A 27,987-nucleotide genomic window follows, 5' to 3' on the forward strand; every position below is an offset into this window, starting at 1 on the left:
ATTGCATAATCTGCGCGGTATAAATAGCCAGCGGGCGGGCTGCTGACGCGCTCGGTTGTACCGTTATCGTGCAATGCTTCATCCCGGTGCCGTTCACTCCCAGGTCATTTTCCCTTTCGGCTGCAATGCCGGGATTTAAAATAGCTGAGATGAAAGGCCCCAGCCCCCGCCTCCCTCCTCCCCTGAGTTCATGTATTATGAATGAAACGCCAGCCCTGCCGTGTCCTGAGGTCTCCGCTTCAGGTAGGAGAGAGGCTCAATGTTGACGCAGCGGCCCCACCAAAAGTTGGGTGTGTGCGCGCGCGTTGGGGTGGGGACAGAAAGTAAGAAATAATTGACAGGGCTGGGAAGGAAACATTCTTTTTAAGAAAATGTAACCACTCGGAGGTTTGCCTCTGGAGTTTCAGTTTACAACTGTACAAGCCTCAGTCAATTTAAGAATGGATTATGCAAAAGGGTCTTTCCTCCGTGGCTGCTCTCCCTCCTGCCGCAGGCCACTGCTCCTGTAAAAAGTGCTGTTTCATCTGGAGGAGCTGCTTCCTACCCACCACCACTCCTGCCCACCCCTTGGAACTGCAAACCCCAGCCCCGTCCTCCGCTGATTTTAAGAGAACCCTGGGGCCCTTGAGATTCTCAAAAGCCAGTGAGAGTAACTGTACCATGCTAGTTCTAGAACTCTTTATCAGAAGCCTCAGTTACGTCAAAGCTTGAATTTAAAAACGTACTCTTTCTATTTCACACATGATCAATTTAAAAATTAAAGTATGCGGAGGGTTTTTCTCCTGCTAAACACGCAACTTCATTTCAGGTTGTCAAGTTTTTTTAAATTTACTTTTTTAATGGATTTCCATCCTGTGAAATGCAATGGTCAAGATCATTATTTTTTATATTGGGTACCCCAGTCCTCCAATTTCCATTTAAGGTGCTAGGTACTCTATAAGGCCAGGGAGATACCAAGGTGAAGGAAGTTTGAGGTTTCTGGCCTGTAGGGACTGTGTCAGGTGGGGTCACAAGCATGTGAAGAACACAAGAGGACAGTAGAGTAACTAAAGATTGGGGTAAACAAAAGAGACAGCAGAAATTGCAGGAAGACTGTACTGGAGATTGAACCCAGGGCACTGAGCTACATGTCCAGCCCTTTTAATTTTTTTTTTATTATTATTTATTTTTATTTTGAGGTAGGCCTGGAACTTGTTGCCTGGAACCTTCTGCCTCAGACTCCGGTAGCTGGGATTACAGGTGTGCAAGACCACACAAGAAACGACCAAATCTTGAAGGATGGCATTATGGCTGGATTGCCCATGGATAACTGGAAGAGGGGTCTCCAGGACAAAAAGCCCAGTGAACACAAAGGCCCTGAGATGTGAGCTGGTATTAGGAACTAGAGGAAAGAGGTAACAGAAAGGGGAGAAGGCGAAGAGCTGGGTCTGGAAGGCCAGACAGCCCACGCTAAAGGAGGTTAGGTTTTTTTTTGAAGTCGTGAACCTTTTGTAGTAGGTTCACAGCTGATCTTTATTCAGTCACAGATCATTGCTGTGGCCTCTATAGTTATGCAAATGTAGGGCAAGTGGGCATCCATTGTTCCGGGATTAGGGAATCAAATCAAATTCAAAAACTGACAGCTCATAAACCAGATAAGGCCCTAGACAAGTTTGGTTTTGCCTGCTTTTTTAAAAATAAAGCTGACAGTTTAAAACTAGAATATTTTATATAAAACTCAAGATTTGTGGTTCCTCCTGATGGGGGGAGAAATGAAAGATCTGGCAACTGTGAGTGCCAAATTCCTGCTTGGTAGTAACCGATTGTTGCTAAGTAGCTGCTGCTCCAGCTTCAGGCTCCTAGAGGCATTTGAGTTTTTGACCCCTGGCATGAAAGAAAGTTTTGTAACTGGATCAGGCCTCACTCTGAGACCCCAGGTAGGTAGAGCTTGTCACTGGGTTAAACAATTTGCATGAGGAGCCCTGGGCCTCTTGGGAGGAAAGACATCAATTTCAATCTCCTTCCTCAAAATACTGTATTAAGTGGCCAAACCAGGCAGGGTGCCTTAGAATGGGCCTAACCACAGCCCAGTGACAGGCAACAGTGAAGTTCCTAAATAACAACTAATGCGTATCCCAGCTCAGGCTGTTTCTAGGGAAACCCACCTAAAATAGTAGACTATCTGTCACATGGGGAGCTGGGCATTCAAGTGATCAGCTGGAAAAATCCCCAAACAGGATCAGGCTTGTATCCCAAATTTGTAGAACATTGCAAGTCACACAGCCAAACTTTTTATGTAGGAAATGCTAGACTCAGATGTTACACTTTTAATAAATTTATTACTTCAGGTATGGTTTTTGGGGAGCCAAGCGAAAGATTAGTTAGGAAGAAATTTTCTTCTTCCATGACAGGAATAACAGTATATGACAAAGCACAGTGGCAGTGGCCATGGAGAGAGATAACCAATTCCAAAGACACAAATGGGGTAGAAATGACTTGGCCTTTTGATCTATTAGATATTAGGACTAATGAAGAGGTCTGGGATACTTTCCAAGTTTTTGACTTAGAAAATTCGGTGCCTCCTGGTGCCTTTAACATGATTAGGGCAATTGGTGAGGAGGAGGGCTTGGGCACTCAAGATGGAGACACACAACAGGCAGTTGCTACTACTCAAATCTGAGATCCAGAAAATAGGTCAGGGATTGAGGGATACAGATGGGCCAAGACCAAAGAAAACAGAACTCAGATATGGAGATGGGGAGACCATCCCCTGGGGCTATGATTATAGCAGCTGGATTCAATTGGGTTGGAAGTTTAGGGATGATCTGGACTTTTAAAATGCAAAATATAAGCCAGATGCTGTGGCCCATGCTTATAATCCTAGCTATTCTAGACTGGAGCATATCAAATCTAAGGTTTGCCTCAGCAACTTGGTGAGACTCTATCTCAAAAAATAAGGATAGGTGTGGTAGTGCACACTGGTAATCCCAGTAATTCTGGAGGCTGAGGCAGGAGGATTGTAGGTTCAAAGCCAGCCTCAGCAACTTAATGAGGCCCTAAGCAACTTAGTCTCAAAATAGAAAAGGCTAGGGATGTGGCTCAGGGATTAAGCAACCATAAATTCAATCTCTGGTACGAAATTAAGGGGAAAAAAAAAAAAAGGACTGGGGAGGATGTAGCTCAGTGGTAGAATACCCCTAGATTCAATCCTCAGTACCAAAAAAAGATGCAAAATCTAATACATCCATTTTCTTGGGGGCGGGGGGCGGGGTGGTGCGTGTACTAGGGATTGAACCCATCCCCAGCCCTTGTTTTTAGATTTTGTTTTGAGACAGGGTCTCGATAAGTCACTTAGGGCCTTGATTTGAAGTTGCTGAGGCTGGCTTTGAACTCCTGCCACAGCCTCCCAGGCCACTGGGATTACAGGTGTGAGCCATCACTCCTGGCTACATTCATTTTTTTCTTTTTTTTTTTCCTTGAGCTAGGTTGACTCAGGCTTCTGTCACTTATAGACAAAAAAATTTTTACCTACCAAAATATAAAAACATACCTTGAATAGCAAGAAAGATTGAGGAAACTAAAGAATCTAATAGAAAGGGAATTTTAGAATGTGGGTTTGCAATTTAACACAGGGCCATCTGGGGTCAGTGCCAGGGAGTTTCACAAAGATTCTGATTTAATAGAACAATTTTTTTCTTTGGAGTTAATCAATAATTTATGGGTTGCAATGGTTTATCATTTTAGTCAGAGTATCCTGCCATCTTCATTTTAAGTCACATCTCCAACTCTGTTACTTTTTTGTTTTTTTAGACATGGCCTCACTGTGTCACCCAGGCTGGCCTTGAACTTGTGATCCGATCCTTCCTGCCTCAGCCCCCTGAGTATTCCTTTCACTCTTTATATCATGTCTGGTTTTTACCTTTACTCTCTATCTCCTTTATTCCATAAAAGCAACAGCTGAGCTTAATAATATAAGAGAATCAGAGCTTTTAGGATTGGAAGAAGTGATAGACCATATGTTTGTGGCAACTGTGGGTGCAGTAAACCAAATATCTTTTTTTTTTTTTTTTTTTTTTTTGGTGGGGTGGTGATACTGGGAATTGAACCCTGACCTCACACAACTGAGCTATTTTCCCAGCCCAAACCAAATGTCTTTTTTGGAATGGATAAAAATTAAAAAAGGAAAATAAAATATGTTCCTTGTATCAGTTCAATTTTGCTATAGCAAACCATTTCAATAAATATTATGGCTTAAAATGGCAAACATTTGCCAGGGGTATTGGCACTAGTCTATAATCCCAGCTACTCAGAGATTAAGACAGGAGAATCCCAAAAGGCCAGCTTGGGCAAGCAACCCTGTCTCAAATAAATAAGAAGGGCTAAGTGGAAGGGTGCTTGTCTAACAGGCATGAGGCCAGGGGTTCAATCCCCAGTACCAAAACAAAACAAAACAAAAAAAAAGAGGACAAATATTTTACTCTTTCTTATGAGTCTTTGGTGTGTCAGTTTGTTGTTATTTTGTGGCCTGGACAGGTTCAGCTGGGACCAAATGGGGATGGCCTCATTGGCAGATGTGATGATTGTCAAGCTGATTGATCTAGTATGGCTTGAGCTGGGCTAGTTCATCTCTACTCCACATGATCTGTTGTTATCTTCTAGCAAGCCAACTCAAGTGGAATCACATGGTGGTATGGCAGGGTTACCAGGTTATCAAGAAGTCAAACCCCCAATATGTATGCTTTTTTTTTTTTTTTTTTTTAAGTCTCTGCTTGCATCTATTTGTTAATATCCCATTAGCCAAAGAAGTTATTATCCTTGGAGTGTCCAGTTTGGCTCCAGGTTCATTCTGTCCTCCAACAAAGAATTGAGCATGACACACACAAGTAACAGGCAAAGTACAGATTTATTGAAGGTGAGGATAGCATTCTGTTAGGTAGAGTGGAATGAGCCAAGCAAGAGAAAGGCTCAAGACCCTAGTGTCTGGAAATCAGTGTCTTATACACTAAGCTGTAAGGCATTCTCTTCCCTATACTGACCTTACCCCTTGCTCCCATTGATTACCTTATAATACCTGGTTTGAATATGTCTAATCCTCACCCCCATCAGTTACTTTAGGAAACCTAGAACACTGCCCACTTTAGCCCCATCAGTCATTTTAAAATACCTAACCTGTGTTAGGAGTTTGTCATGGTGATAAGTCCTCAGTGGCGGGTGTTGTCACTGTAATGGGATTCATCCTAAACACGGACATGACTCCTCTCCTCCTCTTGTCCTCCAGCAGCACCTTTCTTATATCCTGACTCTGTCATCTTGACAATCCTGAACTCATACCTAAGAAAGTCACGTGGCCAACCCAGAATCAGAGTCAAGGAGTAAAAAATAGACTCCCCTCCTCCATGAAAAGCATGTAAAGTCATATTGCAAATGATATGCACACAAGATGAAAGGAATTTAGCCAGTGTGGTGATGCACACCTACAATATCAGCTACTTGGGGAGGCTGAGTCAAGAGGACCACAAGTTTGAGGCCAACCTGGGCAATTTAGTGAAACCATGTCTCAAAATAAAAAAATAGAAAGGGCAATGGATACAGCTTAGTGATAGAGCACTTGCCTAGCATATATGAGGCCCTGGGTTCAGTCCTCAGTACTACCAAAAAAAAAAAAAATGTATAACTGATTAGAACTAATAAGATTTTTTTTTAATGCAATGATTAGGGGCTGGGGTTGTGGCTCAGTGGTAGAGTGCTCACCTAGAATGTGTTAGGCACTGGGTTCGATCCTCAGCACTGCATTAAAAAAAACAAAAAGATGAGAAGAATTTGTAGTCATTTTTATAATATACTTCAATCCCTAACCTAAATTTCACAATCTACAGGACATTTGTAAAATAGTGTACTAATGAAAACACATAAGGGCTGGGGATGTGGCTCAAGCGGTAGCATGCTCGCCTGGCATGCATGCGGCCCGGGTTCGATCCTCAGCACCACATACAAAGATGTTGTGTCCGCCGAAAACTAAAAAAAAATAAATATTAAAAATTAAAAAAAAGAAAACATAAATATACTACATATTTATGAAAACATATACATTACAAAAGATGAATATATGATAAAAATATGATACCTATATATTTACATAGGCATACTATTTTTATATGAGTGGTCCTGATGCAGTGAACTTCTACCTTCATAATTACTGATTTATGGCCAACTAAACTGCTTAATGTTCAGATGTGTGCATGCTACAAAATGCTCGATTAGTTCAATGAATAAAGAAAGAGGCCTTATGAACTTGTAATGCTTGCACTTCTCTCAGCATGAAAATCCTGTCTCTGATATGCCTGACTTCTTGAAGTAGATATGTTCCCAAAGAGATCTGGGCAATTAAAATGTTTGTAAACCAAAGCACATTTTAAAAAACACTGGGGAAGTCTAATTATTTAAAGTTGCTCTAGATTGAATAATTTGGAAAGCAAATAATCATCCCTTAATTTGTTCATTATATCAACTCGGATTTTAGACAGTTTGACGATTACTTAAAATAAGTCTCAGTACGCTTTTCTAATGGTAGCACAGTGGAGTTGGGAGTGGTAGTGGTAGAGGTGACGGTGCTGGAGATGGTGGAGGTGACAGTTTACTGATGCAAAACTTGAGTTTACCAATGGATGCAGATGGATGCAACGTTACTGAGGACCCTGGTCCTCCCACCAGATTCCAGGTTGTACAGAAAACTGGGTAAGTGCATTGGAGAAAGGAATAGAAAAACAATGAATCAGACTAGAAAAGCAGATAAAGTTTAACATGAGATGCCCTGTAGGTCACTTTCCATAGCATCAGAAGACAGAAACAAGTACCATTCCTTCTGTTCTCATTTGAGTATCACTTCCTGGAAAGCTGCTCTCACTTCCCCTTAGCTGGGCTAGGTGCTATACCCTCTCCTTCCTTTATCTGAGCCCTCTGCAGACCTTTTGGTAATTGCTTATCTGCTTATCTATATTTTCTTCCAACTGGTTTCTATCACTGAGGGCAGTACAGAGACCATATCCTCTCCTCCCTTCTTCAATCCTGTTACTCTGGCACACAGTAAGCACTCTGTAATACTGAGTAAATGAATGGCAAACCACATGCTCAAATTTTTTTCCTCTCTCTAAAAGTGCATTTTCCCAGGCACTGTGGCACATGCCTATAATCCCCATGTCTGCAGAGGCTGAGACAGGAAGAACCCCAATTTCTGGCCATCCTCAGCAACTTGGTGAGACCCTTTCTAAAAATAAAATAAAAAGGACTGGGGATGTAGCTCAGTGGTAGAGCACCCCTGAGTTTAATCCCTAGTACTGCTAAATAAAATAAACAAATGTGCATTTTGCTCCATGACATCAGAGAAATTGTCCTGAATGACTTGTCGTTGACCCTGCCCAAGGTCTTTGGGCTTACTAGTGTCAGATAGCAGGCTAGGCAGGTCCCATTACCACAGTAATGTAAAGTGGTAAAGAGTACTAAAGTTCAAGAGGATATTAAGGAACTACCTGTTTTAAAATGAGGAAATGGGCCTAGATAAGCAAAGTGACTCAATTCAGACCACACAGAGTAAGGGTCATATCCGGGAACCACCACTCAGGAGCTCCAAGTCCAGATTCTAGAACCAAGGTACCTTTGTTGCTGTAGCGCTGGCGACACCCTTGGCCTGCACTTGCAGTTATGCCAGTGGGAGGCAATGTTTCCGGCCAAGGTTGTAATTCATTCAGGAAGGATAAATGAAGATGTGCTTTTAGCTTTCCAAAACTGATTCCAATATGCATACGGCTTGCACTCCTTGGCACAGGTTAATTTCTACTGGACACTGCTGATCTGGGGCAATCATGATAATGGTATCCCCTTCTCAGCAAATTCTTGGTTTAGATGTAGATGGGTTTCTTTTCCTTTCTTTTTTTTTTTTTAATCCCCAACAACCCCTAAAAAAAAGTATAGAGAAGAAAATAATATCCCAGTAATCCTACCACCCAGATATAACCCTGATAATATTTTATGTATGTACCTTTATAGATTTTTCTATTTAGATATGCATTTTTAATAAAATATAGCATATATTATGATATGGATCATATTAAACCTTTTTTTTTTTTTTTGGTACCAGGGATTGAACTCAGGGGCACTTGACCACAGAGCCACATCCCCATCCCTTTTTTGTATTTTATGTAGATAGGATCTCACTAAGTTGTTTAGGGCCTTGCTAATTTGCTGTAGCTGGCTTTGAACTCATAATCTTCCTGCCTCAACCTCCTGATCTGCTGGAATTACAGACCTATGTCACCATGCAGAGCCCTAAGCATTCCCTTCTGAAGTCCTGTTAAAAAACTCAGTGGAGGGCTAGGGATATGGCTCAAGCGGTATCGTGCGGCCCGGGTTCGATCCTCAGCACCACATACAAACAAAGATGTTGTGTCCGCCGAAAACTAAAAAATAAATATTAAAAAATTTTCTCTCTCTCTCTCTCACACTCTCTCTTTAAAAAAACAAAAACAAAAAAACAGTGGAGCTGGGCACTGTGGTGCACCCATGATCACAGCAACTTGGGGGGCTGAAGCTGGAGGATTGTAATTTCAAGGCCAGTCTCAGCAACTTAGTGAGGCCCTTAGCAATCTAGCAAGACCCCATCTCAAAATAAAAAACAAAGATGGCTAAGGATATAGGTCAGTGGTAAAACACCCTGGGTCCAACTCCCAGTAACCCCCCATCCCCCCCAAAAAAAAATCCTCAGTGGAAGAGCTGGGGATATAGCAGAGTGGAAGAATGCTTGTCCAGCATTCAGGAAGTCCTGAGTTCAATCCCTAGTACCACAAAACAAAAAAGCAAACAACCTTGTGAAAATATGCATGAGTCCAAAATCTTAAATGTCTTTTACATGTTTTTGAGAAAGTATGAGTTGATACTATTTTTTGATTTAATGTCACATATGTATAAAGCTCTTGAAAAATGGAGAAATAGTTTTACGTAATTATTTTATTCTTGGTGCCCCCATGTAACCCATCTAAATTTCTACCTTAGCATCTATAATAAATATTGAACCTATTTGCTTAATTAGCTTTCTTCACCAATTAAATCATATTTCTAAAAGTAGTAGAGAAAAGAATGATCAAATTAAGGTCTATACCCACATATTTATCAGAATCTAGTACATACAGAGTGTTCAGAAAATGTTTACAGAATGAACAAAAAAAATATGCTTATACAGTTTTTTTGTTTGTGGTACTGGGGATTGAACACCAGGCCTTATGCATTCTAGGAAAGCCCTGTACCACTGAGCTAGCTATACCTACAGCATGCTTTATATAGTCTTTAAAGTTTTTTGGTACCAGGGATAAGGGACACTTAACCCACTTAACCACTGAGCTACATCCTCAGTCCTTTGTATAAGTTGCTTAGGGCCTTGCTAAGTTGCTGAGGCTGGCCTCCAAATTGCGATCTTCCTGCCTCAGCCTCACAAGTTGCTGGAATTTCAGGCACCACTACTTCAGGCTTATTCCCAATAGGGAGATTTTCACTGTTGTCTCCATTGAAATTCTTATTTCACATTGATTAGAATCACACTATGGGGAATTTAAGAAGATCTACATAATAAGGAAAGCAAGGTTGAAAGAAGAGGACATTTAATTAAAAACAAAATTGAAAGCAGGATTCCAAAGAAAGTTTGAAATGCCAACCTACCCAAAGGCTGAGGACAAAGCTGGACCTTAGGGACATATGCAACAAGGTACCTGAAAGCCCTCAGGACCCTGTGGCCCTCTTTTCTCCTACTCTGTGTCAACTTCCTTCTTCCTCACCATAGACTGGCCTCCTCCACACGGCAGGAAACATGGCTGCCGACAGCTTGGACCTCACAGCTTTCTGCCACAGGGAAAGTGGCTTTTGTTCCCAATTGCACTAAGAGTGTTTTGGTGGAGAACTTATCACTGAGTAGAGGGCAGTCGCACACACCCAGCAAATTGGAAGGCTGAGGCAGGAGGATCTGGAGTTCAAAGCCAGCCCCAGTAATTTATTGAGTCCCTAAAACAGTGAGACCCTGCTTCAAAATAAAAAAAAAGTAGGGCTGGGGTTGTGGCTTGGTAGTAGAGCGCTCACCTAGCAAGTATGGGGCCCTGGGTTCGATCCTCAGCACCACATAAAAATGAATAAATAAAGGTATTGTGTCCAATTACAACTAAAAAATAAAAAAGTAAAAACCTGGGGGTGTAGCTCAGTGATTAAGAGCCCGTGGGTTCAATTCCCAGTACCAAAAAAAAAAAAAAAAGGAATTTTACTGACACAGCTTGGGACTTGGGGGTCTGTGGTCAGGGAGATGGGGTCCCATGAGTAGCTGGATCTGAGTCAGATGCCAGGGGAAGATCACAAGTTCAAGGCCTGCCTCAGCAATTTATTGAGTGTCTGTCTCAAAATAAAATATCTAAATGTCTGGAGATGTAGCTCAGTGGTAGAGCACCCCTGAGTTCAATCTCTAGTACCAAAATAAAAAGTCACGTTAGGATTAAGATCACACACACACAGAAAAAACTACTTTATCATCATCAACAATATCACCTGCTTTATCATCATCATAAATCTTAATGATGGGCTTGAAAGTTCTGCATCCCATTTTGCCGGCTAGTTCTTGACTTGAATTTTCACTTTGAAGTTTTACCCAACACCAAACAGCTCTAACATAAATGGAAAATTCGTTAGTTATCCCAGTATTTCAACAAACCTGATATTTGGGGTAAGCAGATTTTTAAAAATTCAGGTAGGAGGCCAAACGTGTTGTGTATGGTGATACTTGCCTTCACGTAGCTGTCCAGTCTCTAACTTTCCCAGGTCTCCTTTCTCATTTCAGTTCCCAGCTAAACCCACCACAGTCCAGCTCCTGTCCTCACCACTTCCCACAGCTGCTCCGTGGTCATGTCATTTCATCTGATTGCCAAATCTGACAATCTTTCTTCAGTGCTCGATGTTTCACTTACATAGCTGACCACTTCCACCTTCTTGAAACTCTTTCTTCTGTGTGACTCCTGGCTTCTCTTTATCTCTCTGTTTATTCATTTATTCATTCAAAATGTTATTAAGACCCTGTAATAAGGCTGACATTAAAGGTTTGGGGTGAAATTAAAGCTGGCATCTGCTGAGTGCTTACCAGTCAATGTTTTTAGGCACTTTACATGTTTTTTTTTTTTTTTTTTTTTAAGAGAGAGAGAGAGAATTTTAATATTTATTTTTTAGTTTTCGGCAGACACAACATCTTTGTTTGTACGTGGTGCTGAGGATCGAACCCGGGCCGCACGCACGCCAGGCAAGCGCGCTACCGCTTGAGCCACATCCCCAGCCCCACTTTACATGTTTGCATGGATGAACCCACTTAATCTTACTAGGGCAGGGGGCACTCAACATTTTCTTAAAGGGCTGAATAGTAAATATTTTCAGTTCTGCAGGCCATATGGCCTATGTCTCAATCAGTCACCTTGACCTTGGTAGGACAAAAGCAGCCCTAGACAACAAGCAGATAAAGGGTGTGGCTAGGATCCAGTAACATTTTACTTACAAAATAAGTGGCTAATTTTGTCCCAGAACAAACTTAATGAAGACTTATACCCTGAAATCTAATCTGAGTTCTACCAGGGCAGGAATTTCAGTCTGTTTTAATATATTAAAATAAATACTCAGCAAATATTCAATGAATGAATGTTCTCCCAAGATAGGAATTTTTGGAATCCCTGTTTTACAAGAAAGGAAACCAAAGTACAGAGGTTAAGTCCTGTGCCCAAGGTTACCAATTGGTACGTGACAAATCTAGTATCTAAAATCACATGGTCTGGCATCAGAATATAGTATTCTTAATCACTATCCTCCACAGGGGTGAAACAAAGAAGGTCATCAGGTCTTCTTACAGAAGTTGGGAGAGGTTATTTTAACTGGATTTTTTTTTCAGTAGTAGAGGGAGATTAAATCCAAGGCTTCCTTTAAGCAAGCTCTCTACCACTGAGCTACACCCCTAGGTCTTTTTATTTGGAGACAGGATCTCATTAAACTGATGAGGCTGGCCTCCAACAGGCCATCTTCCTATTTCAATCTCCTTTGTTGCTGTTATTACAGGTATGCAGCACCTCACCCAGCTTTCTCCCTTTTTCTTTTTCTTCTTCTTTTTTTTTTTTTTTGGTACAGGGGTGGGGGAATTGAACCCAGAGGTGTTTAACCACTGAACCATATCCCCAGTCCTTTTTTATTTTTTATTTTGAGACAGTCTTGCTAAATTGCTCAATGAAATACAAAATAAGGCTGAGGATATGGCTCAGTGGTCAAGTGCCCCTGAATTCAATCCCTGGTGCCAAAAAAAAAAAAAAAATAAGTGTGTGTGTGTGTGTGTGTGTGATGCGCACGCACACATGGGGGATGCTGAGATGTGGTTCAGTGGTAAGTGCCCATGATTCAACCCTGGTACCAAAAATAAATAAGTGAATGAAGAATTTTCCTGCAGAGTGGCACCTGCCTGTAATCCCAGTGACTGGGCTGGAGGATCTCAAGTTTGAGGCCAGCCTCAGCAACTTAGTGAGACTGTCTCAAAATAAAGTGCCCCTGGGTGTGGGTTCAATTCCCAGTATCCTCTCTCCTCTCACCCCCGCAAAAAAAAAAAAAAAAAAAAAAAAAAAGGAATGAAGAATTCACCAGGAAAAAAAGAAAAAAAAGAGGTAAGGGAGAAATTTCAGAACCTGAAATAGCAGATATGAAAAACAGACACCTGACACAAAATGGCATTATGAGCATGCTGACAGCAAAGCAAGAAAGTTCCTTAGTTGGTGTCTTCCCTTGTCAATACTTCACATGCCTTGACACAGGGTTGGAATTGGATAGTGGTAGAGATGAGGCTAAAGAATGCCTGGGGCTTTGTGTGACATGTGAACAAATTTGGATTTTCACTTGGTGGCAGATGGGCTACTGAAGCATTTTGAGCATGGGAAAGAATGACCATATTTGCATTTTAGGTCAATTTTTAAAATTACATTTTTTATTTTAAAATTAGACGTCGCATGCATATTGTACAACAGTCAAAAGCCGAAAAGGTCTTCCTCTAGCCTGCTTTCAGCCACCCCTTTCCCTGTCCCAGAGACACCCACTCTCTCCAGGTAGAGAGATGACCTTCACCATGGTGGGAAGAATGGATTAGGTCCTGGGAGCTGGAGGTCAATTCTGGCCACACCCATCTCTTGACATGAAGTCAAAAGTCCTGTCCTGCAGCCCTCTTCATTCACTGACGTCACTTCCAATAATCCTGTCCTCCCTGGATTCAGGCCTCGAGGTAGTATGTCAGTGTCTAGCCCCAGGGGGTTTCCCTGTACTAAGCCTTCTCAGGGTAACAAAAAATGGTTCTTCAGGGGGAAAACAATGTTAGGTCTTAAAATGTTCTGTGGCTTCCCAAAACTCAACCCTACTCAACAAAATCTTGTGAGGGAAAATTGAATATAAATTAAAATTTTCTCCTTAGTGTGAATGACAATTTTTAAAAAGAGGCTAAGAAACACTTTACAAATTGTCTCTACCAAATGTTCTTCACATGAGCCAGGTAGAGTGTGCCCTGATACCTAAAGGATGCAGAAGGTATCGGAATCCAGAGCCTCGGAGGAAAGCTAGTTATCCCAGTGGTCATGGGGGAGGCCGGGTAGCATCAGGGGAATAAGCAGGAACTGCTGGGATTGGAATCCTGGGTCTGCCATTTACTAGCACCTGACCTTAACCTCTCTGTGTGTCTCTGCAAAACAGGGATAATAATGGTCCTTTCTCCTGGTGGTGGTTAGGATATTGCTCAATGGGTGTTAGCCACTGTTCAAAGAGTCAGATAAGAACTTCAGAGGAGGGAGGGCATTTCGCAGGAGGGTGGAAGAGTAAAGGTGTAGAAGTCAGGCCAATGAACGTGGAGAATGCCGATAGCACTTCCCATGCCCGTGGGTTGTGGGACCTGGGAAAATGAATAGCATCCTTTCTAGAAGCCCCTGGAGGAAGAAGGTTCCTTAGGGAATACATTAGATAAGGAAGGAGTTTGTAAGTTGGGAGTGGAAAGTTAGGTAAGAAAGGAGTTTGTAAGTTAGGAGTGGAAAGGAATTGAATTGAATAAAGGAAGGTTCCTGAGTACAGAACAAAAGACCTAGGAAGGAAGAGGGCAGAAGATGGAGAGGAAGCCCAGCGTAGGATTGTAGATTGGAGATTAGGGTAAGGTAGCAGAGAGGCAGGTCCATTACCTATGACAACTCAAACAGAGCAGAGTGGGAACTGGTAACTATGGACATATTGCCTGTTTTTTTGTATAGACAATTGCTTATTTTTGTATAGCCCACCAACTAAGAATGGTTTTAAGAAAATGAAAATAAGAGCTGGGCGCAGTGGCACACACCTGCGCAAGAGGATAACAAGTTCAGAGCCAGCCTCAATAAGGCGGTAAGCAACTCAGCGAGACCCTGTCTCTAAATAAAATATAAAAATATGTGACTCATGGGGCTGGGGATGTGGCTCAAGTGGTAGGGCGCTCGCCTGGAATGCGTGCGGCCCGGGTTCGATCCTCAGCACCACATACAAACCAAGATGTTGTGTCCGCCAAAAACTAAAAAATAAATATTAAAAAATTCTCTCTCTCTCTCTCTTAAAAAAATAAAATATGTGACTCAGAGGTTGAACACCCTGGATTCTATCTCTGGTACAAAAAAAAAATATTTCATGATACATAGGAAAATGATATGAAATTCAATGTCAGTGTCCATTTTTACTGGGTCACAGCCATATCCATTGATTAACATTTGTCTACTGCCACTTTCACCTTGTACCCACAGAGTCGAGTCTTGTCAGCAGAGACTGTCTGGCCCACAAAACCAAACATCTTGCTATCCGATTCTTTACAGAGAAACTTGGCTGGCCCCTGCCTTAGCACATCATTCATAGTCTACAATATGAGTGGGGGTGACCTTGGGGTTGTGTGACACAGAGACCTGGCCCTCAGAGCTTTCACTTTGGATGTGATACAGAATTACAGCTAGTAGAGGAAAGGATAGAATTCAATGGCCTTGGGACTCTTTTTGGAATGTGGGCACAAAGTTGTTTTGTTAGAACAAAGCAAGGCTGTCAGTCTGGATTCAGGCCACCACCTCTGGGCTGGTGAGAAACTAGGCAGTAGACGCTGCTGATGGCCTACACAATCTTCATTTCTCCTTTTGTTCTTTACTAACAGAGCCTGGTTTTATTAATGTAACAATATACCCCTTTAAAAATAATCATTTCAGGGCTGGGGTTGTGGCTCAGCAGTAGAGGATTGGCCTAGCATGTGCGAGGCCCTGGGTTCGATCCTCAGCACCACATAAAAATAAATAAATAAAATAAAGGTATTATGTCCAACTACAACTAAAAAATGAATATTAAAAAAAATCATTTCAAAAGACAAAAAGTAAGGCCAGGCTTGGTGGCACATGACTGTAATCCCAGCAGCTTGGGGAGGCTGAGGTAGGAGGATTGTGAGTTCAAAGCCAGTCTCAGCAATTTAGCGAGACCCTAAGCAACTCTGGAAGATGCTGTCTCTAAATAAAATATTAAAAAGTACTGAGGAGGGGCTGGGGTTGTGGCTCAGTGGCAGAGCTGCTTATCTAGTATATATGAGCCACTGGGTTTGATTCTCAGTACCACACATAAAAAAATAAAGGTCCATCAACAGCTAAAATATAAATAAATAAAATTTAAAAAGTGCTGAGGATTTGGCTCAGTGTTTAAGGACCCCTAGGTTCAATCCCCAGTACCAATAAAAAAAAGAAAGCCAGGCACAGCAGTGCATACCTGTAATCCTAGCTGCTCAGGAGGCTGAGGCAGGAGGATTGGGAGTTCAAAGCCAGCCTCAGCAAAAGCAAGGTACTAAGCAACTCAGTGAAACCCTGACTCTAAATAAAATACAAAATAGGGCTTAGTGAAGCCCTGTCTCAAAATTAAAAAAAAAAAAAAAGTTAAAAAGGACTAGGGATGTTATCTAATAGTAAAGCACTCTTTTTTTTTTAAGAGAGAATTTTAATATTTATTTATTTTTTTAGTTTTCAGGGGACACAACATCTTTGTTTGTATGTGGTGCTGAAGATCGAACCTGGGCCGCATGCATGCCAGGCAAGTGCGCTACCGCTTGAGCCACATCCCCAGCCCCAGTAAAGCACCCTTGAACCCCAGTAACTAAAATATAAATTCAATAAATAAAGTAATATATGATCCTGGATTTGTTCCTGGAACAGAAAAAAATTCTTTCTTTGCTATAAAGAACATTAGTGGGATAATTAGCAAAAGCTGTACATGAAATAATAGCACTGAATCAATGTTAATATTCTGATTTTGATCATTGTTCTGTGGTTATGTAAGAGGAAGTTCTTATTTTTAGGAAGTACACATTGAACTATTTAGAAGTAAATGGACATCATGTGTGCATGAGAAAGCTAGAGAAAATGATAAAGTCACCATGGTGAATGTTAATTGGAAAGACTTTTTTGTTGGGTACTGGGGATTGAATCCGGGGTTGGTTTGTCACTGAGCTACATTCCATGACCTTTTTATTTATTAATTTTGACACATGGTGTTGCCAGGTTGCTGAGGGTCTTACTAAGTTGCTGAGGCTGGCCTTGAACTTGAGTTCCTCTTGATTCTGCCTCACAAGTCACTGGAATTACAGATAGGCTCCACTGTGCCCAGAAGTAATCAGAAAGTTTTTAATTTTATTTTTTAATATTTTTTAGTTGTTGATAGACTTTTATTCATTTGTATGCAGTGCTTAGAATCGAACCCAGTGCCTCACATATGCTAGGCAAAGTGCTCTACTGCTGAGTCCCAGCCCCAGCCCCTGTAATCAGAAAGTTTGAGTGAAGGGAAGACAGAAATTCTTTGTACTACTTTTTCAGATTTTTTTTTTTAGTTTAAAATTATTTCAAAACGATGAGTTAAAAAAGAAAAATTCATTTTTGCCTTGTAAACATTCAGTAAGACATCCATATACTGAATTCTGGCCAATGAGTTGTAGTTTTTAATCTGATGGATGTAACTTCTCAGAAGACTATTGGTTTTTTTTTTTTCCTGTTAAAAAGGGAGGACAAAGGCTGGGGTTGAGGCTCAGTGGTAGTGTACCTTCCTGGCATATGTGAGGCACTGGGTTCGATTCTCAGCACCACATATAAATAAAAAAAATAAAGGCCTATCAACAACAAAAAGAAAAAAAAATTAAAAGGGGGGTGGACAAAAGCAGCAGGAAGTAGCATGAGTCTTGATGGCTTCATTGAGCATCAGCCCCAGACTTCCTTCCTCTGGATAAGAAATTAGTTAACTCCCCATAGTCAGGTTGTTATGTACAACCGATGCAACTCCAACTAGGCTAAAGCATCCATGGCTCCCAATAGTGTTTATAAAGTATACGGTTTGCTCCCTCAGTTTTCTTTATGAGCAGCTGCTTCCACCTGCCCTTACATCTTGATGTTCCCCTAGTTCATTGTCAGTCTCCTCCTCTTGTATGGTCACCTTGGATTACATTGCCCATTCCCACTTAAATTAATGGCTCTCAATTACTATCTTCAGCCTGAACTTTTCTCCTGAATTACAAACATATATCCTGCTTCCCTACTAGATATCTGTGCCTGTTGACTGCAGTCAACACCAACAGTTACAAAGCTTGACTGTCTTTTCAGCTACACACACACACACACACACACACACACACACACACACACACAGAGTTCTCCCAACCATTATCCAGCCACTTTCCCAAGCCAGAAGCTCAGGAGTCATCATCCTCTCCTCTTCCTATTTTCTCACCCTCTACGTGCACTTAGTCATCCAGATCTTGATGACTCTGTCTCCTAAGTAGTTGAATCCCTCTCCTCCTCTTCATTCCCATTACCCAGGTCAGTGCTTCATCATCTGTCACTGGTATTTCTTTACATTAACCTCCTAAACAATCCCTCTGTCTCCTCTTCCTCTAACGCATACTCATTACTTTTCTAAAATATAAATATCACCATATTCTCTTACCCAACAATTTCTTAGCACTTAACTTTTTTTTTTGGTATCAGGGATTGAATCCAGGGATGCTTAACCACTAAGCCACATGCCCAGCCCCCTCCCAACCCCCTTTGTTTTTTTTGTTTGTTTGTTTGGTTTTTTTTAGAAAAAGGAAAAAAAAAAAAGAAGATTATTGCTTTGCTATCAAAGGAGAAACACAAGGGATTCCTGTCCCAAAGGCTGTGATCCTGCCCATCTGCAGGAACAAGGGGCTTTTATAGAAGTGATCCAGAAAAAAAGAGATTAGGGAGGAGAGATCAGGAAGGAAAAGATCAGGGAGAAGAAGATCAAGGTGGAGAAATTTAGGGAAAAGAAGATTGGGAAAAAGGAAAAAAAATTAAGTTTCAAAGCCACAAGTTGTATAGTCAAAGTATCAAATGAACACATTACCTTTCCCCACTGTCAATTTCTATATTCTTTTTTTTTTTTTTAGTTGTAGATGGTCACACTATCTTTATTTCTATTTATTTACTTTTATTTGGTGCTGAGGATCGAACCCAGGGCCTCACGCATGTGAGGCAAATGTTCTACCACTGAGCTACAACCCCAGCCCACAATTTCTGTATTCCGTTTCTATGGAAAGTGGGCAACAACATCTCCAGGCTACTTACTGCTGAAACGGGGCAAAGTTGGGAGAAGTAACCCAAAGTCCTTGTTGTCTATCAGGAGGGGTGAGGATAGTTAAGAGCATTTGGCATCAGAGCAGCCCAGAGGTCCACAGTGGCAGATGGCAGGTGACTGGACAAGGCCTGCGTAGGGCAGGGATCATGTGAATGGCCAAAGTTGTCACAACTTTCCTTAGTTCAGTTTCCTTTTTCTCAAAGTAGACCAACTGATGGAGCAACTTTTGCAGTTCAGGGAGAGAAGGTGGGAGTTCTGTGAAGCAAAAAAAAAAAGAACTTCTGGGATGGCCCCTCAGTTCCTCCCTTTACTCACAGAAACAGCTCCTCCGGTTGGATCTGAGGCAAACTCACACTGTCTCCTAATTTCTCCAGAGGTCAGCTCTCAACATGAATCCTCAGCATGGAAGTGGAGTTACTCAGAGAGCAAACCTGCCCAAGAAAGCTGGAGGGGGACTGCTTTCAGGTCTCATCTGGGATGCCAGATATGTTGCCAAAAGCTCCGTCCTTGGGCTGGGGATGTGGCTCAAGCGGTAGCGCGCTCACCTGGCATGCGTGCGGCCCAGGTTCGATCCTCAGCACCACATACAAACAAAGATGTTGTGTCCGCCTATAACTAAAAAAAAATAAAAATATTAAAATTCTCTCTCTCTCTCAAAAAAAAAAAAAAAAAAAAAAGCTCCGTCCTTGTCCCCGATGCCAATCCATTAATGAGGATATGGCTTTGAGAAAAAGGAAAAAGAAGGTTTATTGCTTTGCTAGCAAAGGAGAAACACAGGGGACTCCTGTCCCAAAAGGAGGAGAAGTTCAGGAAAAAGAAGACTGGGAAAAAGAAAAAAAAAATGTAAGTTTCAAAGCCACAAGGGAGATATTCAAAGCACCAAGTGAACCCCTGTTATATCTCCCCACTATCAATTTCTACATTTTATTTTTTATTTTGAGACAGGGTCTCACTAAGTTGCTTAGGGCCTTAATAAATTGCTGAGGCTGGCTTTGAACTTGTGACTATCTTGCCTCAGCCTCCTGAGAGGTCACTTCAACTTCTATGATAATAATTTTTGTTTTCTTCTTCATAGTTCCTGCTATACTATATTATGCTCACAGAATCTTTTCTTGTCTTTTTTTAAAAGACCACTTCATATTCCTTTCTTTTTACACTTTATTTATTTATTTATTTATTTATGTCTATGTGGTGCTGAGGATCAAACCCAGTGCCTCACATATGCTAGGCAAGCACTCTATCACTGAGCTACAACCCCATCCCCTCTTTTCTTGTCTTGACTTCCCATAAGTGTTTTGTCTCAATGAGAGAAGGACTCTCGATACTGTGACTGTTTTATTATATTCTCAGGGGCAACAACTCCTATAAACCAGTGGTCTTCCTTTGGTTCTAATCTTCTCTTACAAGAAGTTGCACCTTACTTTACTGACAATTAACCCTCAGCATTCTTTCACTTGTTACAAAAATAGGTTTTGTTCATTGATCTAAATGAGGCATTGGGGCCATTGTGCGTGATGGTGAAGGCTGGGCACTGCTTGAGCACAACACATACCATTCACACAGACTACCTTTTAGTCTGTCTGTGGGCGGGGGTAAGCTCCAGGGATCTTCATAATGCAACTCAGCTATGCACTATGGGTCTCTTGTTTTGGCTGCTTTTTTTTTTTTTTTCTGTCTTTATTTCTGTGATGCTGGGAGTTGAGCCCAGGGTCTTGCACATGCTAGGCAAGCACTCTGCTAAAAGCTACGTCCTCTTGGATGCTTTTAAGTTAAGCATACCTGGGCTCCTACGACTAATTCTTCCATATCCTGATGTCAGCTGCTAGAGTAAGTAATTGAAAGCCCTCAGCAAAGAGGGGAAGCAAGGTGACACAGCTTTTTCAGGCACAAACCATTATTGGCATTTACCTTCCCACCCCACCCCCCAGCAGTACTGAGGATTAAACACAGGTGTGTTCTACCAGTGAGTTACATCCCCATCTTTTTCCATTTTTTTTTTTTATACCGGAAATTGAACTCAGGTGCACTCAACCACTAAGCCACACCCCCCAGCCTTTTTTTGTATTTTATTTAGAGACAGGTTCTCACTGAGTTGCTTAGCATCTCACTTTTGCTGAGGCTGGCTTTGAACTCTTGATCCTCCTGCTTCAGCCTCCCAAGCTGCTAGGATTATAGGCATGTACCACCACACCTGGATTCCTTTTTCCTTTTTTATTTTATCTTGAGATGGGGTCTCACTGAATTGCTGAGGCTTTCCTTGAACTTGAAGTCCTCCTGCTCAGCCTCCTGAGTAGCTGGGCTTACAGGTATGCACTGCTAGGCAAGTTAGCATTTTCCTTTAATAACCTTCTCTCTCCTGTTACTAGCATTGTACCCTTAAAAAACAAACAAAACAAACAAACAAACAACAACAAAAAAAAAAAACCCAGATCAAATGAAATCTACTAAGATCTTCCTCCACCCAGAGTTAGACATTCCTTTGAGAAGCTCCCATGATTTTAACATGCTGAATGCAATTGTGTATTTGTATGTCCATTTCCCTGCATTTGGTCTCCAGCATCTGAATGCAAATCTTACCCTTTTTTATATGTCCCTCCACCCAGCATCTAGTAGAGTCTGATGTGGAGGATAACCCGTAAGTGTCTGTTTCATAAATTAAATGAATGGATGTTTCTTCTTGGTTCCAAGTAGAACATGGTAGAAAGAGCCTGACCTGGGTACCATTCCCAATTAGTTCCTTTGCTAACCTGTTCTGGGACCACAGTCTCTCATCAGCTTCTTCACCTCATCAATGAAGTGGAGAAAATACCACCCATCTTAGAAGAATTGTTTTGGAGATTAAAGGAGTTAATGGTCATTTATTTTATGCCTATATTAAATGCCTCCTATAAGCTTGGCACTGTTAGGTACCAAGGATACAATATCTTTCCCTCATAACATTTCAATCTAGAGAAAAGTCAATTAACATTTACAATAAAATATGGTGAAAATTACAATAGGTGAAGAACAGGTACTATGGGAACATAGAAGATAGAACATGACCTAGCCTGGGGTTGGGAAAGACCTCCCCAAATGTTGTGGGATATTTTATAACTAAAACACTATAAAGATGTTTTAGTCAGTTTTTATGGCTCCTATCACCAAAATGCTGACAAGAACAATTTTAGAGGAGGGAAAGTTTATTTGGAGCTCAGGGTTTCAGAGGTCTCAGTTCACAGATGGTTGAATTTGTTGCTCTAGGCCCAAGGCGAGGCAGAACATCATGGCAGAAGTGTGTGGCAGAGGAAAGCAGCTCAGGGCATGGAAACCAGGAAGCAGAGAGAGCTGTGTTCACCAGGGACAAAATATAAACCCCAAAGGACACCCCCAGTAACCTATCTCCTTCAGCCACACCCTACCTGCCTACAGTCACCATTCAATTAATCTGTATCAGTGAGTTAATCCACTGATTAGGTTAAGCTCTCATAACCCAATCATTTCACCTCTGAAAATCCTTACATTGTCTAACACATGAGCTTTGGGGGCACACCTCATATCTAAACCACGACAAAGTGTTATCTGTACTCACATCAGATGGTTTGTTATTAGAACAGAGGAGCCTGCCCTTGAGTTCACAGGAGGAAGACATCACACTAAGGGAGTAAAACTTCCTGGAAACATGGAATGTTGAGCTCAACACCACTTCCTTTGATTGACTGACCAATCTTCCTCTGTCCCTGCCTGTGAATGAATGGTGTTTTCAAGATCAGAAATTGATCTGCTTCCTCTGTCCCTTCTGCAGGTCACCTTGTTGCTCCAAGAAACCAGCCCTCCAGTTAAAGAAGAACAAAGGCCACAGAGATAAGGAATGCTGAAGGGAAATCTTGAGAGGCCAGTTATATTTCTAAACAAGGCGGCAATGGAATGCTATTCACTTCCACCAGAATCCAGATAGTCTCACCACCTGCTTTGTAACCCCCTTTCATTAGTCAATGGATGACTTGCAAAAGCCCCCCAAACTATTTCTACCCTTACCTCCTATGTCTCTAACCACATGCCAGCTCTTAAAATTCTTTGTCCTTGCCAGGGCCCAGTGGCACATGCCTGTAATCCCAGCAGCTGGGGAGGCTGAGGCAGGAGGATGGCGAGTTCAAAGCCAGCCTGAGCAACAACGGTGAGGTGCTAAGCAACTCAGTGAGATCCTGTCTCTATAAAATACAAGATAGGGCTGGGGATGTGGCTCAGTGTTCGAGTGCCCCTGAGTTCAATCCCTGGCACACAAAAAAAAATTACTTGTCCTTGTCCTGGTTTTCAAGGTAAGGAGCCTTGGATGAGAGTTTTTAAGGAAACTTTTGCATTCCTTGAAAGATGAGGAAATGTGGGAAGATGCTGTCCACCTACTGCACAACATCAACCTGTGTTAGATAAATAAGACCTAAGAAGTCTTCCCCTGTTGTTCCCTATTAAAGAATTTTCAGACTAGCCCCCGTGCCTCCATCCGCTTCTAGCCTCTCCTCCTCTGCATTTCCCAGACCTTCCCTGGGCTGCCTTGAGGCTGCTAACACCCTATCTCTGCAGCCTCATCTCCTTCCTGGTCTTTCTGAATCACACTCCACAGTCTTTCCCAGCAGTGCACAAATACCCTCTTGTCTGTCAAAGGCATTTTTCAAATTGTCATCTCATGCTGCAGCCTGGAGGAAGGGCAGGGGTGTTGGAGCCCCATTCCCTGAGCTCCTGAGCATGGCGAGACTCTGTGGGTTTGTGGTGAGTTAACCTGACTCAGGCTTTAGGCAGGACTGTGGCTACAAGGGTGATCTGTTTCAGATCTTAGCATTTTTCAAATGCCAGCAAGGTAAGGGCTAGAGACAGCATCTCTTCCAACAATAGTCATCTAATCTTCACCTGGGTTCAGTAGTTCTCAACACACACTCCCACCGCACCCACCTGTGTCTCCACACACATTCCAGCTCTTGGAATTCTTTGTATTCCACCCACCTCCACCGCCAACCCCACCCCTGCTTTGTTTAGGATTGAACCCAGGGCCTCACACATGCTAAGCATATGCTGTACCACTGAGCTGCACCCCTAGTCCCTCCTGGTTTCTTTTTGTTTCTTTCTTAATCTTTCAAGATGTCTGTCTTCTGTCTCCATTGTGTGTATGTTTCCATCCATCCTTACACTATATATATATATATATATATATATATATATATATATATATATATATATATATATTTAGTTGCAGTTGGACACAATACCTTTATTTTACTTATTTATTTTTATGTGGTGCTGAGGATTGAACCCAAGGCCTCACATGTGCTAGGCAAGTGCTCTACTGCTGAGCCACAACACTAGCCCCATCCTTACACTTACATATTTGTGGCAAACCTTTTGAAAGTAAGTAGCAAATAATTTGACAGCTCAACCTAAATACTTCCATATATATATTGTATCAGGGATTGAATCTGGGGCACTTAACCACTGAGCCCCATCCCCAGCTCTTTTTAATATTTTATTTATTTATTTATTTTTTAAATTTTGGTTGCATGTGGACACAATATCTTTATTTATTTATTTTTTTTATGTGGTGCTGGGGATAGAACCCAGTGCCTCACACATGGGAGGCAAGTGCTCTACCACTGAGCTATAGCCCCAGCCCCCTTTTTAATATTTTATTTAGAGACAGGGTTTCACTGAGTTGCTTAGGGCCTCACTAAGTGGCTGATGCTGCCTCAGACTTGTGATTCTCCTGCCCCAGCCTCCAGAGTTGGTGGAATTACCACCTTTAACTTTTGATTATTTATGTTGACTTCTAAGGGAATATTGATGAGGGCACTGGGGATTGAACCAGGGGCGCTTTGACACTGAGTCATATCCTTAGCCCTTTTAATTTTATTTGAAAAAGTATTATTATTGTTATTGTTGTTGTTATTACTATTATTGTTACTGGGAGTTGAACCCAGGGGCGTTTACCACTGACCTATATACCCATATTTTTTTTCTTTTTTCTTTGGAGGGAGGGTCTTGCTAAATTGCTGAGTCTGGCCTCAAATTTGTAATTCTCCTATTTCAGCCCACCCAGTGGCTGAGATTATAAGTGTGTGCCACCTCACACAACCCAACTTCTAGAATTACTATTCTCATGTGAACAGTTGTTTTGTGCTGTGGGTATGACAACTGTATTTTATTTATATATTTTTAATTTTTAAATATTTTTGTTACTGGAAATTGAATCCAGAGGCACTTTTACCACTGAGCCTTTGTTTTTAGCTTTTATTTTGAGACTGGTTCTCTCTAAATTGCGCAGGACCTCCATAGCTGAGACTGGCCTTGAACTTGCAATCCTCCTGCCTCAGCCTCTGAAGTTGCTGAGACTGTAGCCATGTGCCACTGTTTCTGGCTCTTTTTTATTTTTTTGGAGTGGGTTTGGGACTTGATTTTGGATAAGAAATTTGAAGAGCTAACCAGGATTGAATATTCTGACATATGTAGCTATTTGAGGAATTTCTAGTTGGTTTAAGCTATAAATGTTTGTGGAATATGATTCCAGAAAAAAAGAAAAGAAAGAAAAAAAAAAACAGATTTATTTAGTAGGAAAAGATGTAGTCTTAGAGACCACCATTTTGATTTCAGCATAATGTTAGCTGACATTACGGATTTTTTTCGTTTCTTTTTGAGTCAGGGTCTTGCCTTATTTCCCAGGCTGGCTTCAAACTCCTGGGCTCAATTGATTCTCCTGCCTCAGCCTCCCAAGTAACTGGAACTAGAGGTGTGACCACCACATTCAGCAAGAATACTTTCCTTTAGCCTAGAACCTTCCCGGGCAATGCCAAGCTTGTGAGAAGCATTATGGTTCAGAGAATGAGGGCTTTGTCGACATACACACCTGGGTTCAAATCCAGGTCTTTCCCAGCTGTATAACCATGGACAAATTGCTCCACCTCCTCCTCTTGGTTTCCTCATGTCTGCAATAGGAATGCTATTATCCACTCTAAAGACTGGGTAATTGTTAAGCACAATGTGGTTTTAGTGCTTGTCAAATAGGCACTCAGGGCACATCACCCCTTTTGAAAGGGACCTGGGGAAGGGAATTGTATACATGATCAACAGCCTGTGTAGTAGGAGGTAAAGCAATGCAATTGGGTCCTCTACGCAAGGGCAGGACATCCCTTGCCCCCACCCCTTCCCTGGGTACTAAGCATTGAACCCAGGGGCACTTAACCACTGAGCCACATCCCCAGCCCTTTTCATATTTTATTTTGAGACAGGGTCTCGCTGAGTTGGTTAGGACCTTCGTAAATTGCTGAGGCTGGCCTTGAATTTGAGATCCTCCTGCCTCAGCCTCCTTAGTCGCAGGGATTATAGGCCTGCATCACCATGCCTGGCAAAGTCAAGAAATTCTAAAACCATTTCCTTTGCTCACATACACCTATAGCTAATATAATATAGCTAATGTCTCTCACGTACTGGAAGTTGAGCTCCATATGGAAGAACTTCTACCTGTTTCAATGTTTTATCCCCAAGATCTGAAACATAGTTCATTAGATGCCTTAGAGTGAATGAATAAATAAACAAGTGAATGGATTAATCTTACCTGATAAAGCAGAGAAACTCACTGCTATGTAACTAAAAATATATCAGTCTCTGCTCTTCACCTCCTTTTCTTGAGTGTGCTTCCTTTGATATAAAGTGGTGTGTTTGTCAGCTGTTCTCATAGTTATGTTAACAATTATCCTGAAGGTCAGTGCTTCAAACAACAATCCTTTATTTTCATGCACACAGGTCTATAGATGGAGTGCAACTTGGACTGAACTAGGCTGGCCCTTGATCCTGAGCTCCAAACTTCAGGTAGAATCCAGCTGTGATGCATGTATCTCATTATCCTTGCAACAGGGGCATGCGATTTGTTCCCCGGGTCTCATTCTGTGCCCAAGGTGAAGGGAATGGGCGTGTGGGTGTTGGCATCATCTCTCTAAGCTGGGCTGACTTTTGGGTTTTCCCATAAGCTGCAGCATGAGTAGTCATCCTCCTCACAATCACAGTGGGTGGATTTGGGACCTGCTAGACAGGCAAATACCCAGACTTCACATTCCCCTCCCAAAGTTAAGCTCAATCTCCCAGAGGCAGCAAGCTACGAGGAATAAGAAAGCTGTATTTGTGTCTGTTAATGGATACTGTCTTTAACTCCTAAACTTTCTGGAAGGGACTTAAGTAACTTCTTGGCCAAGATCTTTTGTTCCCAGTTTTCATGGAGATAAAAGCAAGATATAGTATATTCCTCAAGTTAAACATGTATGACTAATCATGGAAGGATGACAGAAAAATACAAAAATTCAGTGTGACTACAACAAACCTTTGTGATTCTTCAGTCTTCATCCATATCCCAACCTCTCCTTTCACCCATACTCCTGTGGCTTACCACAGATGTCTACAGGTGAAACCATCAGATAGGAGATCCTGTGACCTATCTCTGTACCCCGACCTACTGTCTTATATACATGCCCACCCACCTTTGCTTTCTTCTATCCTCCTGGCCAAGACAAATCCTGACGTCTCTGCCACAATCTCATTCAAATTTCCAATGTGCCAAATCACCCCCTTTCTCCGTTTCATCCTCAATTACTTCCTTGCCAAATGCCTTTTGTCTGATGGCCATTTGAGTCTCTTTCATCTTAAAAAGCAAAATGTGTCTTGGTTGACTTTGTATTTCTCTCTAGATTCTGCTACATATAGTTGTCTATGAAATCTAACTTTAAAAAAGGAAAAGAGACTCCTGTAGGAAATGGTGGTCCTTGGGAGACAAAGCTAGTTAAGGTAGGGAATGTCAGATGGTAATGTGACATGAATGAGCTAAATGTTAATTGTTGAGTGATAAAGGAGACAAGAAACAAAGAATTAAATCTAAGAAATGAGTTCAGGAAGGTTGCTGGTCAATGCATAAAAATCAAAAGCATTCGACTAATGTTATAACGGGGATCTGAGGTGTCCCCCTAAATTTTCTGTTAATGCAGGAATAGTCAGAGGTAGATTGATTAGATTATGAAAGCTGTGATGACCTCATCAGTCCATCCTAGTTTGAATGGACTGACTGGGTGGTAACTGCGGTCAGGTGGGTCGTGGCTGGAGGAGGGGCTCCCTGGGGCATGCCTTGGAAGGGTTCAGCGTCTCTGTGGCTCCTTCCCCTTCCTGTCTCTCTTTCTCTGCTTCCTGACTCCACCATGAGCTGAGCATCTTTCCTTGGCCTCCCCCCATGATGTGCTGCCTCACTTTAGGCCCAGAGCAATGGAGTCTGCCATCTGTGGACTGAAGCCTCTGAAACCATGAGCCCCA

The 27,987-nt window shown here is 41.8% G+C and overlaps 1 long non-coding RNA gene across 6 annotated transcripts; it reads left to right on the forward strand.

Moving 5' to 3' along the window:
* Positions 1-8: 8 nt before the first annotated feature.
* Positions 9-27,987, forward strand: LOC139701793 (uncharacterized). 6 transcript variants are annotated; one of them, XR_011704354.1, is made up of 6 exons: positions 9-243; positions 1,183-1,394; positions 16,059-16,128; positions 22,460-22,831; positions 26,440-26,505; positions 27,930-27,987. It is a non-coding gene; the product is annotated as an uncharacterized lncRNA (long non-coding RNA). The 6 variants fall into 6 exon arrangements; XR_011704355.1 differs by having other exon boundaries at positions 11-243; positions 22,460-22,548; positions 22,745-22,831; positions 26,440-27,981; XR_011704357.1 differs by having other exon boundaries at positions 12-243; positions 22,460-22,548.

This window comes from Marmota flaviventris, chromosome 14 (genome assembly GCF_047511675.1).
Source record: "Marmota flaviventris isolate mMarFla1 chromosome 14, mMarFla1.hap1, whole genome shotgun sequence".
Lineage (NCBI taxonomy): Eukaryota > Metazoa > Chordata > Mammalia > Rodentia > Sciuridae > Marmota > Marmota flaviventris.